The sequence below is a fragment of the Podarcis cretensis genome, assembly GCF_951804945.1.
Source record: "Podarcis cretensis genome assembly, chromosome: 1".
NCBI classification, from domain to species: Eukaryota; Metazoa; Chordata; class Lepidosauria; order Squamata; family Lacertidae; genus Podarcis; species Podarcis cretensis.
Window position 1 is genome coordinate 32,013,437 of NC_137170.1, and position 19,313 is coordinate 32,032,749.

Consider the following 19,313-nt stretch of genomic DNA (forward strand, 5'->3'; position numbering starts at 1 on the left):
TTTACAACTCTAATGTGCTGTCCACAAAAGTGGGTGTGGTTACTTAATATGATTTTGAAGTCTCTCCCTTTGATTAGGTTATCCATACCTTTTCCTCCGGGCACATGCCTCAGGTGAATGAAGAAGGAAGATGTGATTGCAATCTTGTTATGCATCCACCTACAATATCCTTGAGCAGGTGCACATATACCTCTGCTTGCCAGGACTTCCTACATCTGTTTTCATCCGTCTTTAAACGGACACACTGTGGGCAATGCAGAATCAATCTGCAATGAATTTTTACTTTCAGAAAGAAGCCAGTGTCTCCAGGAGTGACTACTTAGAAAAAAAGCAAGTATTCAGTCTCCATTGATTCTATAATAAAATGTGCATGCATGCCCATAATTTGCTGTCTGTTGCCCTATCACTTAAAACCAGCCAAATCTATTTGTTTCCATTCTCCTTGCCTTTAACAGCTGTGCCTTTAACAGCAATCCCACCAGAAATACACTTTCACCCTCACTACATGGGGAATGCTGCCTCAGTTGAATGTGTTAAAATGGGGATAGGGAGAGAAAATAATCTAAGGCGTAATAATCTAATAATTATAATCTAATAATCTAAGCCACCTTGACCTCCTTGGAGGAAAAGTGGGATTAAAATAAAATAGATTAATAATAGTAATAACAAAAATAAAAGTAACAACTAGTCCAATGAATTAAGAGGCTTTCTGTTGAAAGCCAGTCAGCGTATCAGCACAATAGATCACGGCAAATGTTCTCACAGTGGCTGAACCCACAAGCAGGGTCTGTGTACAAAATCACCCTCCCCTTCACCCCGCAGTGAAAAACGCACAAACCCATAGGTAACGCCAGAGTAATCTAAAGAACAACAACCCCAGTGTATATCAGAGATGTCTTATATACGAGATCCACGCCAGGTGGTCTACACTATAGGGCGTTGCAGACAAAGGTCTGGACAAGGTTACTCCTAGTTCCCCCAGTCCAGCTGCTCCTGCAAACAAGAGTGAAGTTCCATAAACAATAAAGGGTTAAAAACAAGGGTTTTTTGGTGGGAGTAAGAAGCCCCTTCACCCCACAGAGCCTGTTCCCGGGGAAGGAAGCAGCCTCCCCGTCCCCCCGGTGCTCCCCTTCCACCACCCCGTCGGGGCCGCCGGAATCACGCCCCCTTCCCTCTCCCGCCCTTTTTCGCTCCCGGTCGGAACTCCCCGCCCATAGCGACGAAGGGAAAACAACATCACAACACTCGGGCAGCGGCGGCGAAGGAGGCCAGCAGGCGGGAATTCTTCCGAGAAATCAGAGGAAAAGCAGGCAGGGAGGGAGCAGGCCGGGAAGCGGGGTAGAGGGCAGGCTGGCTGGCTAGCGCGCTTGGTAGAGCTAGAGCACGAGGCTCTTAATCCCCGGGTCGTGGGTTCGAATCTTGCATTGTAACGGGTTGGGCTGGATGACCCTCGGGGTCCCTTCCATCTTTAGAATTCTATAATTGTAGCTGGCTGGGAAATGGAGCGCGGAAGCCGAGCGGGGGCCTCGAAACCCCTGGGGGGGGGATGGAGGAAGCGACAGCCATAATAATATCTCCTCCGCCCTTCCATTGATGGGGTGGGGTGGGAACCCTAGTTATTCGGGGATTTAGGACGGGGAAGCTTTCTTCTTGGCAACAAAAGCTGCCGCTGCCTGGCAGCGACCCCATGATGGGTGCAGGCTTTTCCCACGTGGCGGAGGCGCGGCTCAAGCACCTTTTGTTTGGGTGACGAAAGGTGGCAGCCCGCAAGGTTGCATAAGCTGGGGCGGAGGAAGCCGCCGAGTTCTTGGAGAAGGAAGGGTTCACGAGGCGGTGCTTGCCGTGTTGGCCTCTCTCAGGGCAGGATACAAAGCAGGTAAAGAAAAGACAGTGCTCGTTTATCGGAACTGAGACCTCCTGTGCAGCTGGCACCGGCCGGTTGGTTTTCTATTGAAACACTGAAAAAGGCGAGGGAGAAATTCCTAGACAACAGCCACAGTTTTGGACTGAAAGAGAGTGTGCTGAACCTTGCTTGCTGCTTAGGGATTCATTTTTCAAATATGATATTTTTCAAATATGCATATGATTCTCCCTCTTCCCATTTTATCCTCACAACAACCCTGTGAGGTAGGTGAGGCTGAGAGGCAGTGATTGGTCCAGGGCTACCCAGGGAGATTTCGTGGCTGAGTGGGAACAAGCACTCTGGTCTCCTTTGTTTTTGTCCGATGCTCTTACCACTACACCACACTATACTGGCGCACAGGGCATGCGCTGAATCAGCTCCAAATGAACACTCTGAAATAACAAAGTTTTGGCATCTTCCAAGACCAACATCCATAAAGAGATGCCTCAGGTGAACTCTTATTACACACAAAGTTACCCCTTAATCAGTTTGTTTTGAAGGTGCCACAGGACTCTTGTTTATTTACAGCAACAGGCTACTCTGGAAGCTGAAACGTCTCCTTAAGTTGTGGAACTTTTTATATTTCACTCAGGTCTTCATCAGGGAGTTCAGTGCAGAGCTCAATGGAAGCCAAAAGTTGACATATGTCTACTGTAGCCTCCGTAAGCCCAATACAAGATATCAGCAACATACTTTGAATTTTCAGTTTTACATTTCCGTATTGGCTAATTGCTGGGTTGTAGAAGGGTATACTGGGTTAGTTTTCTGCCATTAAGGAACTCTCAAAGAGAGCTATTTTAAGGAAGGGCAAATGGCTACTGGAAAGCCAGGGAGGGATGGGGGGAGTGAGTGAGCAGGGTGATTTATTTTTATTTTATTTAAAATATATTTATATGCCAGCCTTAATCAAAACTACTGCCTCCCATGTTGTTTTTGCTGTATTAGCAGCACTGACCTCCCTGGGGCACATGCCTGGGCAGCATGTATGGAGGCCCTGGGCTGTCCAGATAACAAGATGCCCCTCTCAGCTCCACTGATGTAGTCCAAAGGAAAACACAGGGATACGTTTGGCACCAGCTTGGCTGCGGGAGTTGCCGAAAGGAGGCGTACAAGGCCCTATCTGACAGTCTTAGGGACTCTGTTCCGGATTTGTATAGGGTTTACTTCTGAACCTTATCTTCTTCCAAAGATATTCCACAAGGTTTAGGATCAAGAGTTTTCCTTCTCCTAGATAGGCTACCTTTCCATCTGCTCCTCACTTCCTTCTACAGCATGTGCAGAAACTGCCTTCTTGACTGTTGGACCCACTTGTACTTGGGTGAGATTCAGCCGAGAGTTAAGAATAATACCCCTGAGGAAAAGCTCCCCAAGGAAGCTCTGTGCTAGTGAGTGAAGGGTTAACTATACCTCAGTTTTTAAAAAATAAAAATAAAACAACACCAGAGAGATCCTTGGCTGAATACACACAGTGTTTATGGTCCAGGGATATCCTGCTGAGGCTCCCTGGAAGTGAAGGGTTAACACTGCACAGGGGAATAAGCGGCAATAGGTGCGGTTTTCTTCTCAGCCCTCAATAAAGAGACATTTTCTCTCAACCAGTCTGGACAGGTGAGAAATCGGAAAGGGCTGGAGCCTGTGCTTCCGAATGACACAAAGCAGGGCTGTTAGCGCAGGCTTCTGTGCTTGTAAGCAAACTCCCATCAAGCTTACTTAACTCCCTGCGGCCTGATGTCAGGGTCCCCTGGTATCTTTTAAGAAGTACGCTTTCTGCTCATTCGTGTAAAGTCCCAGGCCTCCAGGACAATAACTATGTTATTCAAAGCGATTCATTGGAAAATACTAACTTCAGCGTATATGTGGGGGAAGGGATCAATGTGGGGGAGGGTTAAGCAGTGCTGCACAAGTGTTAACCCACATTGCTGCCCCCCACCCTACAAAAAAAATAAAATACAAGACAGTTTTCTTGATTGTAAAACTTCCTGTCCCTTACTACACGTTTGAGCCACATGGTCCTAAGGTACTCTAGGCCACCTGCCCACAACTCTGCCGATATGAAAGAATAGATTTGGTGGTGGAGCTCGGAGGGAGGAAGAAACCATCTGTTCCTCCGTCCTGATCCTGCAATGAAATCATAGACCACATTTGGGATACTACACCCATTATTTCCAAGGGAACAGCTTATAAAATCATAAATAACACAGGACTAATGGGTCATTGCAGGCCGAAGCCTGTGAGGGGGGGAAACTCTCTCTTAATGTGCAGCTAACTATCACAGCAAAAGGGAAAGGGATCACAAGTTGGCTTCACACAGCTTTTATCTTCTAGAAAACACAGGATTATAACTTTTTAAAGGTGCAGTACTTGTCATGGGTCCGCTCTGGTTTTTTGCAGGCATAAGACATGACTAAGAAATCTAGTTATTTAGCTATATGAACACACTGAATTTGATGCCCCTAGGGCTGCTTCACATGTTATGAAACTCATAGCCGTTTTCAAGTTACAAGCTGTGTGATCCCTGAATGTGGGTTGCAGCATAATGATCCTATACACGGCTATGTAGATTTGACACAATGTAAAGTTGTCACACGTTACACCAGGGATGGGGAACTTGGGGCCTTCCAGTTGGATTCCAGCAACTATCTGCCCCAGCCAACAATGCCGGTTTGTCAGGGTTGAAGGGTCATGTGCTTCAGCAACATCCAGAGCAGTGCCTCCCAAACTTGGGTCTTCAGCTGTTATTGGACTACAACTCCCATCATCCCTAGCTAGCAAGACTAGCGGTCAGGTATGATGGGAATCCTGGGCATAGCCAGGATTTGGGGGGGGGGGAGGACTTTTGTTAGGGAGGGGCAGAACCGATGTGATAAGCCAGTTATTTCTGTTGTTTTTCTGGAGGGGGCAGCTGCCCCCGTTGGCTACGCCCATGATGGGACTTGTAGTCCAAAAACATTTGGAGAGCCACGTTTGGAAACTGTGATCCAGAAGCTCCCACATTCCATGTCCCTGTGAGAAACCCTAAAGTAAGAATTGTACAGAGGCATGCAAAGTGAAAAAGAATATCGGTCTTGTGAGATGTGTCTTACGGGAATCTATGAGAAGATAATTAGGGGAGCATGTGACTAGCTCAGGTGAGACAGAAAAATTGGGTGGGGTTGGAATTTTCTCTCTTACAAATTAAAATGAAGAGGACAGAAGCCAAGGAGGTGAGAGGGAAGTGAGATGGAAAATGAGGACAAAAGCAGGAAGAAGTATCCTAAGCCTGAAATGACTGGAATTTTGCGCAGTCCCCGAAAATGAAGTTCCCTGGTGGGTTGTCACTTGTAGAAGGTGATGGGCAGGAATTCAGCAGGTTTTTGCACATAAATTTTAGTCTGAGACCTTGGCTAAGATATTGACTATACTTTGAAGCCTTCTGTATAAAACAGAAGTGGGAATAATATTCCCTCCCTTCTTCAAAGAAGAAGCATTGTCAATTATCTGTGGTGTGGAGAAATCTGTTTGAGAAAATACCCATTATGCTAAAGTGGGGGGAATAGCAGGTAGAGGAGATAAATCCAAAATCAAAGGTCAACAAGTACTCAACAAAACTGTACTGTGTGCTTATACATTCAAATGCCCTTCAGTCAAATACCCAGGATGGCTTTCAAATTTCAAAACAATAAACAAGATAAGCATGCACATTTTCCTTCATTTACCAGGTTCTACACTTTTTAAGACATAAAAGCAGGGGATTTGAAAATTACAGTTCACCAGAGGGGAGGGGATGATTCTCTTCTTGCCCTCCCCTGTGGACACCCATGTGTTCAAACAATTGTATAAAATATTGTCTTTTTATGGCTGTATAATGGATACCTTCAAATTGCACATTTGATTGACCTTCCTCTGCCATGAACGCTCTGGTGGTTGTAGGACTGGGAAGAGGACTGAAGGGGCAAGGTACTCCTTATTCTTCTTTGGCGATCACTCGTAGCCGAATAAGATTGTCTTCCATAAACACGGTTTTAACAATGAGTCCGTAGGTGACTGTGGAGGCCAATTCTGGATCCGCAAGTCCTTCCACAGTGGCGACATTGGTTTCTGGGCAGGAGTTGATCACAATGTGGATTTGCCAAGCGTGCCTTCCTCTTAGCACATTTCTCCCTTGCGTCCTAAGTTCGAGTGTCTTCAAAGTCCATGACACCTTTGGTAAAGGCTGTTCTCCAACTGGAGCGATCGCAGGCCAGTGTTTCCCAGTTGTCAGTGTTTGTACTACATTTTTTTTAGATTTGCCTTAAGACAGTCTTTAAACCTCTCTTGTTGACCACCAGCATGACGCTTTGCATTTTTAAATGCGGAATAGAGTAGTTGCTTTGGAAGACGATCATCAGGCATCCACACAACATGATCAGTCCAATGAAGTTGATGTTGAAGAATCATTGCTTCAGCACTGGTGATCTTTGCTTCTTCCAGTACACTGATATTAGTTTGCCTGTCTTCCCAAGTGATCTGTAAAATTTTTAGAGACACCGTTGCTGGAATCTTTCGAGGAGTTGGAGATGGCATTTATAAGTGGTCCATGTTTCACAAGCATATAGTAAGGTTGGTAGTACAATAGCTTTGTAAACCAGCATTTTGGTTTCCCTGCACTCAAACACTCTTCCCTTCAATTGGGAGAAAGCTGCACTTGCAGAGCTCAGGCGATGCTGGATTTCGGCATCAATGTTGGCCCTTGTGGAAAGATAACTAGGTAGGAGAAGTGATCAACATTTTCCAATGTTACACCATTGAGTTGGATTTGTGGCGCTGCAGAGGGGTTATTTTGTACTTGTTGATGCAGCACTTTGGTTTTTAGGATGTTGAGTGATAGGCCAAGCTTTTCGTAAGCTTCTGCAACGATATTTTGGATGGTTTGGAGGTCATCCTCTGAGCGTGCGCACACTACGTTGTCATCAGCATACTGAAGCTCTATGATGGAAGTTACTGTAAACTTACTCTTTGCTTTCAGCCTCCTCAGATTGAAGAGCTTTCCATCTGTTTGATATGTGATTTCTACTCCGGTGGGGAATTCCCTTCAACAAAGTGTAGGATCATGGCAATGAAAATAATGAATAGAGTTGGGGCAATAACACAACCCTGTTTAACACCTGATCCCACTGTGAATGGTTCACTTTGAGAGCCATAGGTGATGATCCAGCGAGTGGATCAAGAGAGGCCTTGAGTGCACAAGATCCAAAGCTTTCTCCTCCTATAACAGCCCCCCCCCCAAAGGGAGAAAAACTATGCTGGCCCTGTGTAGCCAGTGTAGTTGTTTTTATTTCCATAGAAAACAGTGAGAGGGAATTAAGAAGGCAATCAATTCCCAGTGGGAGGGAATTAAGCAGACAATTAAGAATGCATCTTTCCATAATAGCTGATTTCTGAGTCACTTTTTAATGCGATTTTCAATCATTGTATGGTTTCAAGTATAATTGTTGTAAACCTCTCTGATATGTAATGGTATATAAATATTTTTAAATAAATAAAAATGCTTTTTAAAAACTGAATTACAGAAGAAGAAAGAAAGAAAGAAAGAAAGAAAGAAAGAAAGAAAGAAAGAGGCTTATCAGCAAGAATCCATCAGAACTTAGGAAGTGGTGGTTCTGCCATGGACTCCCCCCTCCCGCCAAAATAATTTGGATTTGCCCTTTACCAATATGTATAATTTGAGGGGAAATGAAATATACACATCTTGGGACAAGCCAGACCTGTACTAAAGGGATGGATTCCACTTGAACAAGAATGGAATCAGATGGTTAGGACTTAAAATCATGGTATGGACAGCTCAGTCCACCCGCTCCCCCCCCCCAAACCAATTGTCAGATTATTCCGTTTGGCTAATTGTGACCAGGGCCAACAGAGCAGAACACTCCCCTTCTCTATCCTGTTTGTTCTGTCTCTTCTTGGCTAGGCTTCACTACTGAAAGCTAAAGTGCTGAATGGCAAAGTGGGAAAGAAGAGTTGTGGTGATTTTTAAAATGGCAAACAGAGCATGCTGCATGTGTATTTGCAGAGTTCCCATTGCTGGCTCTATGCCAGTATGTCTTGAGGTACTTTGAAAGATTAAATTCAGTGGGCAAATGCTTACTGGTAATTCTGCCCATTCAACCAGAAAGGCACTCTCTCCCCCCACCCCCCGCTTACTCACATTTTTGTGTTGAAGAGTTAATGAAAAGAGAGCAAAAAGCGGCTGTTTATTTTGTCCCCACGAGAGCTATGAGGGGAGTTCTCCATGATGGACAGTGCAACCACTGTGGCTTTGAAGCAGTGAGGGAGGTGAACCGGGAGCTGAGAGGTGAAGGTCCCTGTATAACAGCTTTCCGTTTGTTTACCAAAAAAATATTATTCCATCATAAAAATTCCCAAAATAGTTCCCGCCTTGACAGACTGACTGGCAGCTGTCCAGCTCTGCAGGACCTTTCTAAATTAAAGGAAGCAGAAGAGCCAAGCAGAAGGTACCAAGAGCCCAGAACCTGCACATTTTGAAGACTGTTATTGGACTGGTTGCCGGGAAGTTTGGAGAAGGGACATTAGCATTTGACCTGGGATTGGCAGGATTATCAGGCTGAATTTCTCACTCAGCGTCGAACAGGCCTGACCGCTTTCATAGCCACCGGTGACTGCTGTTCGGGCTCCCATTTTCCCATTCTGTGCTTAGCAAAAGACATGTCTCTTCTAATTGGTCCCTACATTGGGACTTTTGGACAGGAGAGGCATTTATGGGACCAGGAGGACTGCTGTATTAATGGTTGGTGGTGGTCATTAAACTTTATTAATGGTCAGAGGCTAAGCGGGCCAGATGCACCTTTTGCTAGAGTGCTTGCTGGATAATCAGTCCCAATAGCCCAGAAATGACTGCATCTTCCTTGAAAGGTCTGAAGGGACTCAGAGGCAGGCGTGTTCCACAGCCCACTAAGGATGACATTTGTGAGATCGGCGTGTGAGAGAGAAATGGTAGAAGCAACTTGGAATGAGAGGGTAGAAAAGTCGGAGGGAAATCTGGAACCTGTAAGATATCAGCATCTAAGGATGTCTTATTTGGTTATCATTCATAGCCAAGTAAGATTGTCTTCCATAAACACAGTTTTAGCGATGAGTCCGTAGGTGACTGTGAAGGCCAATTCTGGATCCACAAGTCCTTCCACAGTGGGGACATTGGTCTCCGGGCAGGAGTTGATCACAGTGTGGATTTGCCAAGCGTGCCTTCCTCTTAGCATGTTTCTCCCTTGAGTCCTGAGTTCAGGTGTCTTCAAAGCCCATGACACCTTTGGTAAAGGCTGTTCTCCAACTGGAGTGCTCGCAGGCCAGTGTTTCCCAGTTATCAGTGTTTATACTACATTTTTAAAGATTTGCCTTGAGACAGTCTTTAAACCTCAGTTGACATTAGAGAAGTACGGCTGTGGCCTGAGGCAGCATGGGGAGGAGCAGCTCTCCCCAAATTGGCATCCCTGCAGCTTACCCAGACGGCGCTGGGGTTCAGCAGAGAGGACGCAATGCCAGGGTTATGTGGGCCCAGCAAGAGAGCTGCATTGGCTCTGCTGGGGCACCTGCATAACCCTGGCCATGCCACCATTCTTGCCCAGCCCCATTCAGGTAAGCTGCAGTGATGTCAGGAAGGTGGCTCTACAGTTCTGTGCCACTGCACAGTGGTAAAAAAAGGTAAAGGACCCCTTGAGGGTATCTGCAGGAGTGTTCATCTGAAAGAGTATCTCCACTCCCTTCAGCCTGGACACTGAGGTCCAGCTTCACTGTGAGAAGTGAAGTTATAGGGAACCAGGCAGAGGGCCTTCTGGGCAGTGGTGCCTGTTCTGTGGAACGCCCTTCCATCAGACGTCAAGGAGAAAAAGAACTTCACAACTTTTAGAAGCCATTTGAAGGCAGTCCTGAATTGGGAAGTTTTTAAAGTTTGACATTTTATTATATTTTTATCTGTGCTGGAAGCCACCCAGAGTGTCTTGTTATCTATTGTGCTGCCAAGCTTTGCAAATGAACCTGTCCTGTCTACAGTGCTCTCCACAGGCTTTGAGTCACCAGCTCGCTCTCCTTAGTCAGGCAAGCACTGAACTGAGCAGAAACACTCAGTTCATTCAAATCATCCCCTCATTCATGTTTTTTCCCCTTTTGTAACTTCCCATTAGATGAATGGGAGGGGGGTGGAGGAAACCCATCATCATCAATGTCCCAGTGACTTCCAGAGTGCAACATTAGTCAAATATACTTCTGCTTGCAGCTACAGAATAAGAATAACAGACACAATGCTTCATTGGAAAAATACTTTACTAAAGCACGCATTTCAAGTACAATGCCCTTCATACATAAAGAGAAATGTAGAAGCACCCAGGGAAGCCACAGTGTCAAGACGGTGTCAATGCTACAAAGCGGTAAAAGCATTCAAGGGCATCTTGAACATGTGCAAAAATAATAGTGGGGCATGCAGGAATTGTGGGGGGTGGTTCTGTCAGTCCAAGGGGCCTGGGGACCCCTGCTCATTGGAGATCCTTTCCACTACTATACAGCAAGCATAGTGCAGGGCAGCTACCTAGACCTTTATCTCCTGAGCCAGAAGATGGTGGTTGGCCAGGCTTTGAGTTAAAAGGGTCTGGCGGGCCAGGTCAGCATGCAGAATTCCTCTCAGGCAGCCTTGCCCAGGGAAATGGCTCAAGGCTGAAGTACGGTACTTAGATACTTTAAGAAGCTGAAGACAGAGACAGCAAAACTCTTTTAAGCTGCCTTTGAATAGGAATATGTAGCCACAAATATAATTTTAAACCTCAGACAGAAGGACAAGGCCCTGCAGTTGTCAATAAGCACCAAGTTCCTGTTTCAGCTGTGAGCAATACGTGAATTCATTCTTCAGCCGTCTCTTTGGGGAGAGGGAAGGAAGGTGGTTTTTAGGTTTCACTTCCTAGTCTACTGTATCAGTGTGACACACACTTTTTTCTGTTCCAGAGCTCATTTTCCAGCCATGAAAAGGGAAGGATTTCACCATGGTCTCCACTCATCCCCCAAACCATGCCTCACAAATTCTGCCATTGTTCTATATCTAGAAGAATTGTTTCTTTAAATGTTCCATTGAGGTGAAGCATATCTACCCATTTAGTTTTCTTAATCACGCTTTATTCTTTTTTACACAGTAGCCATTGCAGTCTGAATTGTGACCTCTTGCATGTTGTTGGACTCCCACAACTCCCTTCAATAAAAACCACCACCACCACCATTATTATTATTATTATTATTATTATTATTATTGATTGAATTTATATACCTCCCTATACCCAGAGGTCTCAGAGCAGTTCGCAGAAAAGATCAACATAAAAACCACAATATATATAATCAACATAAAAACAACAACCCAATAACAACCCCCCCAAAAAAGAGCCACATTTTAAAAGGGTATAGGATGTCAATCAGATCAATCAAAGGCCTGGTTAAAAAGGAACATTTTTGCCTGGCGCCTAAAGGTGTATAATGAAGGTGCCAAGTGAACTTCCCTAGGGAGAGCATTCCACAGACGGGGGCCACTGCAGAGAAGGCCCGTTCTCGTGTTGCCAGTAGTCCATTTGCAGAAAGGAAACTCAGGATCCAAGGCTATATGGCTGTTTTACCTTTATTCCAAATGAATGTGTTCACAAGATGAGACAGTTAGTCTGCCTCCCTCCCCTCCCCTCCGATCCTGTGACAGACCATTCCAAAATGGCAATGGGGGGGGGGGGGGCGGGTTAGCAGGCTGACTATCCTCACTTCCCATTTCCTTAAAGGCTTATTGTGAAGCAGTGGAACATGATTACATTGTCCTGCTCTGATGCACTTGTGAGTATGGAATTGCAGACCACCTAAAAGGTCTATCTTTAGTTACTGAACAGTGGTTGGCTGAGATGGGATGACTGAGGCCAAGCAAATGAGTAAGTATCAGGGCCCGTGATAAGCAGTTCTGTTAGATGGAAATAAGGGGAAATCACTTTTTTAATTTTTTTTTAAAAAGTTCAGTGCTAAGCACATTTTTAGCTCAATATTTTTCCCCTTCAAGCATATATATCTGTTCTCAAATTGTAATAAAAATTATCATAACTTTTAATGTCATGTTTAATATCTTGTTGGGGGGGGCAAGGGTATATATATATATATATATATATATATATATATATATATGTACTTGTGATCTAAAATTTAGTCCTCAGTAGAAGGCATCATTTTAATGACGCCACTGAAATTTGTTGCCTGCTTAGCTGTTAATTAACCAGTCCAAAGTCTTTCCTCCTAAGACTGCATTACCAGAACTGTAAATTAAAGACAAAGGCCTGAGATTTCAAAATGCTCTAGCAAGCAAAGTCTCGGGGAGCAATCCTGACTTCCACCTGGGGAGCAACTGGGCGAACCATTGCTGCATCCAAGCACTGCTGGCCAGGGAAGAAGGTGGGTAGCAGCATTTTTTCTTGATTTGTGCAGGGCCAGCTCCAGGCTAGTGCAGCAGAAAGACCTGGATTGGGCCCTGGTTTAGGAATACCACCACAGGTAGCCTGTCAACAGTTTGTGCCATTGGTGGCTGGAGTTTGGCTGGGCTACATGGAGGTAAACACCTGCTGTGTCCTAATCTTCCCCCAACAGCACAAACGGGGGACTAGGATTACTCAAGAATCCACATTTGTGACTTTTTGCTTCAGGTGTGAAATTCAGTGGAGCTTTAAGACTGCCTACACCTAAGCAAAAAATAAAGAACATCACACAGTTTTCTCAGGTGATTAATTGACTTATATTTGGAACTGACTTATTTTTGTACGGTTCACATGCTGCTTGATCCATGATCCTGATCTAGATGCACAAACAGGTTCTGGTTTTAGAGATGGAGGAAGGCTTAAATTTGAGCCAGGGCTCTGCCCAGATGCAATGCCAGAATTCATAGGAGGCAATAAATGGTGATGGTAACAGTAAGAGAGTATCTTTGAAAAGATGCAAACAAGCTGTCTTTCACCAGTAAGCAACCACAGTAGACCCCACACAACTGAGATGAGCAGTGAACATAGTTCTACCTGACAAGCTGCATTACTTTCAGGACCAGAATTATTGGAGAAGTGCAGCGTTGAATTCCACCCATTTTGTTTTGAACCACTGTTGTTAACCTGGTCTATGAAAATACACTTTATTTGGGGCTGGTTCTCACAACCCTTTGGAATGTGGGCTGGCTCAACTCACATTACAGCACTGACTATGGTGAAGTAGTTGCTGACTGCCTTGGCACTGCCAAGATACCATGCCTGACCATGACATGTGATTCAGTCCATTCTTTCTTGTCCATACGACCAAGGTGATCACCTGCCCATAAAATAATAGGCAGGTGATCACCTTGAGAACTGAGAAGCAGAACAAAGAAAAGAGAGTGAATAATTCCCCTTCTGGTTGCTGTGCCTTGAAATAGTTCTTCAGTTTGAATCATGAGATGGATGAAAGCCGTGCTAATCTTCTTGCCTTGCAGAACTTGGAAAGAACTTTTGAATATTTCCTTTCCCATTTTCTGTCTCTTAGCAATTCTGTAGGGTGATATCATCGGGGTCTTTTCCAAGCCCAGGCTCAGACATTACAGCACCAGGTTTTGGCTGCTGCAGATAGCACTAGCGACATCCTGTGCTCTCTAGTCCTCCTCCCCGAAACACTCAAGTGGTATAAAGAAACTCCCACAGTCGGACTCCTGAAACCACCATTTAATGTCTAAGAAACCATGAACCCATCTTAACCTCACCCCTGGATGGCGTACCCACACCAGCAGAGCTGCCTTCAAAAATAGTTCTCTTAAAATAGTATTGGACTTCTCTGATGGTTTAACGCCATTTCTCCCTCTCTTCTGGTGGTTAGTTTCTAAAAAGAAAGTGCCAGGGTCCTCGCCTACATAGAAACCATGTCCTTTGAAGTCTCTTCCCATTATGCTGGAGGAGTGTGTGTGTTTCTCTGTGCAAAGTCAAAGCAACAAGCTTTAAAAAGGGTTATTACACAGCCCTCATGGAGTCTCGTCACTCAAAACAGTTTCTAGGGCTGAGCTCTGCCTGAAGGTCCATTCTTCTCTCTTTTTGTTTCCTGAGACAAAAGTCTCAGGTAGTCAAGTCATTAAGTGACCAAAAGTGAAAAGAAAGACTTGGTTTCTGTAAAAATACTAAAGCAGAAAAATAGATGCTTGGCGTTTACTAAGTGGGCACTTTGGTGTTTGGCTTTATTCTGCAGTGCTCACCAATGCAAGTCTGAAAATCAAACTCCATCGAAAAACAACTTGTTACCTAAGAGATGGAAAGTATTTTAAGGAAAAGAATGTGGATCCTGACCTTGGAGGAGGCAAAGAGCATTTTCAGTGCCCCCTCTGTTTATTCAACTTCTGATTTGCGCAACTGCAGAGACATAAAAAGGCCTGCCACAATCACACACATCGCAGAAGCTACACGGACAGGAGTCACTGCTTCATACAGATATCTTTTCAGCACCTGCTAAAGATGTTCTTCTTTCGACAAGCCTTATCAATGGAAGTAATGATCCCAGTTGGTATCTGTGTTGAACAGATTTTATGTTTGTGCTGTTTCCATTGTGCCAGAAGCAGTTTAGTCATGCTGGCCACATGACTCGGAAAGCTGTCTGTGGATATGAAGTGAGATGAGCGCCGCAACCCCATAGTCACCTTTGACTGGACTTAACCGTCCTGGAGTCCTTTACCTTTACCTAGGTTTGTGCCTGTTGTTGTAAACTCTTTTTTTTATTAGTATGGTGTTGCTGTTTATTTACACATGAAGTTATTTTAGCTATACAGGTGACTCTCAACTTATGCTGGGATTAAGTTCTGGGAATAGTGCCTAAAGCCAAAATAGTTGAAATGCATTGGGTTCAATGGTGGGTGGGATTGCCAAAGTTCTTTTCCCACCCGCTTTCTGTCCCCTGAATGTGCATGATTTAAACGTGTGCAAGTTGTGAGTTACCTGTATATGGAATAGTTTCATATATGTTTTTATTATACTGTAAATCACTTTTAAATGTACCATGGGAAACAATTCATAGATGAAAATAATAATAATAATAATAATAATAATAATAATAATAATAATAATGATGATGATGATGATGATGTCTCTCCAAGAGGATCCACATGCTCCTAAAGCAATCCAGTAAGGGCTACTGGTGTTTGAGTGAGCTGACAGCCATCTCACACCCCTTACATGGCGATTGTGTTTGCTGTGGCTACCCTACTCAACACAAACTGCACCAGCAGCACAATATTCTGCCCCCACATTATGGAGGGGAAGGTATACCATCTAGTACCATCCGGAAATCTCCCCCAGTATTTATCAAGGTTGTGCTTCAGGCAGCTGATTGTCTACATAGAAATGGTGAACGATTTAGCACATTTGTGTGTGTGTGTGTGTGTTTGGATCGCCTTGCAACTATCTTGGTTACAGAGCTGAAGATATTTTAGCTGTTTGCACCATTTCTGGTGGAAGACCAAATGTAAGCAACAATGAGCAATCTAGGGATTCAGCAATTGGCAGGACAGACTTATCTTGAATTCTCTTCACAGCGTTGCCAAAGTATAGAGTGTAAGAAACGCTCAGTGTTCTTCACCAGATCTTTCTAGAAATGACAGCCCCAAAGCTAATGGGGATGCACGCACAATACTTCTAAAAACTTGAATCGCACCAGTCTCATTTTCAAGTGGCAAGAGTCCCAAGCTGGGTGATTTCTGCTAGCAGCAGCCTTTCCTACCAAGATTTAAGAGTTTCCAAGATGGTTGCTTAAAATCAACATACAGACTCTATGCCATGACTCACAGCTTTTGTTCTTTTGAAAAATTAGGCCCAGGTCATGTGAAATGGCTGTGTAGGGTTCAAGTTAAAGGGTCAGGATAAAATTAGATATTTAGAAGTAAGTGCTCTTGTTTTGTAACAGCAGCATTCCACATGTCAAAAGCTAAAAGATCTTGCTTATCCCCAATTAGCTTTCCCTTCCTATTGTTTATTTCCTTTCTCAACTTCATTCACTTGGGATACTCATAGACTAATTAATCTCCTTTTTGTTTATACTTTTTGGAGTCTTTTCTGGACCTGACACATTGGCACAATGTTACAGAGTTTGCTTGTTATGTCAAGGTGTCTGAATTAACCCAGCTCAACCCAGAATTTTGTTCCCAATGAATGTATTAATAGGGGTGCGATGACTTTAAATGGTTTGACATTTGAAATGATGTGGGTTGGGTTGGGGGTGTTATTCTGTTTTGCTAGTTTTTGAGCAGATACAGCCATTTGCAGCCCACATTTAAACTGAAGCTTGATTTACACTTTTATACTGAAGTGGGAAAGTCCTCAGGAGGTGACTTTACCACCTCATTTTCACACAGGGAGCTAGCTGTGCCCTGGTTCTTGTATTACAGCAGCAACATGATTATTTATTGAACATGATGCCTTGTGGGTGCAGATTGTGGCTTCCATGCCTAGTTCATTCCACTTCAATTACACGTGTGCAATCTCCAAAAAAGATTAAACACCGAAATATGTATCCAGTGCTTCCATATATGCAACAAATGCCAAGAATACATAGGGAATGTTAGGCTGATACTTTTCCCCTAGATACATGTATCCAAAAGGGACTAATAAAAGTACTTGGAAATGATATAAATAAAACTCCTATAATAGATGTTCATTAAGGTTTGTTAAGTAGTATTCTTGTATAACTTGGACATAGTTAGAGAACTGCTGGTGTCCTTGGCTGATAATTTAAAACCTAATAAAAATTAATGTTAATTAGGCAAACCCGACCAAGCCCTATGGTTCACCTAATATGGCTGCCACAACCCTGGGGCCTATATGGTGTAAGATTTATGGGCAATTAAGTCAAAAGCACAATAATAGCGATGGAGGAGGGAGCTGAGAGCAACAGCAACAACATCCACTTGCACAGAGCCCTTGGAAACTATCTTGTCGCCTGCCAATCATGCTGATGGTGACTGATGTCACCCCCACATTAGTCATGCATGGAAGACACCAATCAGCAGGTACTGATGGCAGAAACCATTTCAAACCTTCCCACACAATGGTGTTCATACAACTGGACACAATAGTTTTGCACTGTCTCTGTGCAATGGGAACAAGCATTTTGCAATGCAGAAGAAGATATATTGATGAGCACTGCAAGATCAAAGTTTCTGGAAGTTTCCATTTACTCCAATGCAGTGTAGGAGGTGTCTGTTAAGTTTTGATAGCTACCGTATTTTTCGCTCTATAAGACGCACCAGACCACAAGACGAACCTAGTTTTTGGAGGAGGAAAACAAGAAAAAAAATATTCTGAATCCCAGAAGCCAGAACAGCAAGATTACTGCACAGTGAAAGCAGCGATCCCTCTTGCTGTTCTGGCTTCTGGGATAGCTGCGCAGCCTGCATTCGCTCCATAAGACGCACACACATTTCCCCTTACTTTTTAGGAGGGAAAAAGTGAGTCTTATAGAGCAAAAAATACGACTATGTTGCTGGCATAATACTGTACTGCAGTGGTTGGGGAGATGGAACTATTTTAGTACTTTGCCTTACTCCATATACACCCACTTGACTTTGATCAGAGGAACTAGCACTGTCAAAGGTGCCCCATAATATCCATTCTGCATTTGTAAGAACAAGATCTTGAAGTGTGGCAGCACCTACACTTCGGAACTCCCTGCCTTTTGATATCAGACAGGCACCTTCACTGTACTTTTTTTTGTTTGTGTGTGCCTGCTAAAAACTTATTTCTTTAGACAAGCCTACCCAGATATTTAGGAAGCTGGAGCATGTTTTAATCTGTTTTTAGTTCATTGTTATCTTGTTGTTGTTGTTTAGTCATTTAGTCGTGTCCGACTCTTTGTGACCCCATGGACCAGAGCACGCCAGGCATTGTTATCTTAGCCTTTGCTAATTCTTCTTATTGGTAATTTTATGGTTTTATCTTTTTGTAAACAGCTTTGAGGTTGCTTACAATCAAGCTGTATATAAATCTTATGAAATAAATAAAGTAGCATAGAATCTGGATGGAGCTAGACACTTCTCTGATCTTCTTCCAACTCTTCATCCATTCCTCCTTTGCCCCTCCAGGAGCTGCTGGACTACGGTTCCCATCAGGCCTGACCACTGGTCATGCTGGCTGTGGCTGATGGGAATTGGAGTCCAGGCATCTGGAGGGCCAGAAGTTCCCCATCCCTGCTTTAAAGAATAAGAATGATTTTCCTAGGTTCCTAACTCTTCCTGAGTTTAACTGGCTTGTTTTATTTTATCCAAGTGCTGTTTTATAAATCTTCTTTTATCTTCGTTTATTTTTCAAAATTTGTTTTCTTACATTGATGTTCCAGCTTTTTATCATCACAGAACCCATGGTGGTGTACATGCAATTCCCAGGTAGTCAAATGGCAGAGTAATGAGCGTAGCCAGGATTTATTGGGGAAGGGGGCAGACTTTATGTTAGGAGGGGCAGAATGGAGTTATCTGCAACGCAATTTGGTCAGTTAAGTATTTTTATTTATTTACTTGATTGGGAGGGGAAGCTGCTTCCCCTGCCCATGGGCAGAGTGGAAATTTGAACCCTGGTCACCCAGGCCTTAGTCCAACCACCCGGACTATTAATATCACCCTTTAAAAGCACAATACAATAAAATCCTAGATTATGCTCTGAAAGCGCATGAGGCCGCCATCTTGTTGAAATAAGCTGGTTTGGGTCTGGCTAGTGCATGGATTGCTGACTACCTGGGAATTGCATGTACACACCATGGGTTCTGTGATAAGATAACATGTTGTGTTATACTAGGTATTACCAAGAAGAGCAAAGGAAGTAGCAACAGAGCCATATTTCTTGTGACACTTCCTCAATTTCATGGTTTGGGAGATTGACCGTATGGCTCCAATATGGAGTCTGGGCATGATCTTATTACCCATGCATACAAGGCACCAAGTGAGAATTAGCAATGGTCAAATGTAATGTAACATGTATTGTTTACATTAGGTTTTAATGTACTGCCCTGGAGGTCCTTGCCAGAAAAAAAGACCACAGCACTTTCCCCCTGGCCAGGGTAGACTACTATGACACAGCAGATAGGAGAGAATCAACAATTGCAGACATGGGCTCAAATTCCTTGGGAGCTCAAACACAGCCACCTTTTTTCCCAGGAGGCTAGAAAGGGAAGGAGAAATGTCACTGCAGTCACTTTATGCAGGTAACTTTCTAATTCAATGGGCAGGAGGAATGCATGGAGAACCGACAGACATTCTGAGGAGAAGGCTCAATTGTGGGAACTATGATGCCATACAGGCCCCTCATAAGAACAAAACACAACCTTGTGGCACCTTAATGACTAACCATCTTCCGAACTTTGTTGTGCTATTTTAAACACCTGCAGTGGGAGAGGAAAC

General features: G+C 43.9%; 1 protein-coding gene across 1 annotated transcript in view; it reads right to left on the reverse strand.

The window, feature by feature from the left end:
* The window catches only part of BATF (basic leucine zipper ATF-like transcription factor), a 78,536-nt gene extending 59,600 nt beyond the window's left edge, over positions 1 to 18,936 (reverse strand). The window contains exon 1 of the mRNA XM_079973025.1: positions 18,922 to 18,936. The gene's annotated coding sequence lies outside the window, so the exon portion shown is untranslated. The remainder of the gene's footprint in view (positions 1 to 18,921) is intronic.
* Between the last annotated feature and the right edge of the window lie 377 nt (positions 18,937 to 19,313).